The sequence below is a fragment of the Pteropus vampyrus genome, unplaced genomic scaffold (assembly GCF_000151845.1).
Source record: "Pteropus vampyrus isolate Shadow unplaced genomic scaffold, Pvam_2.0 Scaffold1195, whole genome shotgun sequence".
Taxonomy (NCBI): Eukaryota; Metazoa; Chordata; class Mammalia; order Chiroptera; family Pteropodidae; genus Pteropus; species Pteropus vampyrus.
Window position 1 is genome coordinate 1 of NW_011889976.1, and position 766 is coordinate 766.

Consider the following 766-nt stretch of genomic DNA (forward strand, 5'->3'; position numbering starts at 1 on the left):
TCGTCCGGGGGGGTGGGGATCACCCAGCTGGACTGCTGCTGGCGGACGTGGCGGCCAGCTCAGAATCGACAGATGCTCTGGGCCCGACAGACCTCGGGGGCAGAGGTGGTCAGCTTGGGCTGCTTCACCAGTCTCTCTGGGGAAGCTTCCGGAACCCTCCTGTCATTGAGGGGCCGGGCTCTGGTGGGGACATCGGAGCACAGTGGCACCAGCCTTCAGTGAGTGCACAGGCCCGTGGGAGGAATGGACGTGATCGGGAGCAGGCTGGGATGCAGCGCCGGCCGGGCTGGCTGGTGGGTCTGCGTGAGGGGCAGTGGGGAGGCGGGCGCTGCAGGAGGCCAGCCAAGGAGGTGGCCCTGGGTGCGGCTGATCCTGGCACGCGCCAGAGTCTCCGTCAAGGTTCTGATGCGCGGCGGGCACGGGTGTGGGCAGGGTCCACGAGGCCTTCTCACAACTCTCGGTGTTTCTCGGGAAGTCTCAGCCAGCGGGGTGCTTAGAACAGGATGGGATGCTGAGAAGGGTTCAGGGCCCCACGTTCCCTCTGCCCTCAGGGTAGGCCTGGGACAGGGGTGGGGCTGGTGTGACTCGGTCGCCTGGCACATCTTGGGGGGCCCTCTGACCTCCATCCTCAGCTCACTCACCAGGAGCCGGGGCCCCCGATGAGAATAACACACGTACCATGCCAGCCCCACGCGGCCGTGCCCCCCAACACGCGCCTCGGCCCCGGTGTCGCCGTGGGCTTCGGGGGCGGGGTTCGTAGCCGCGC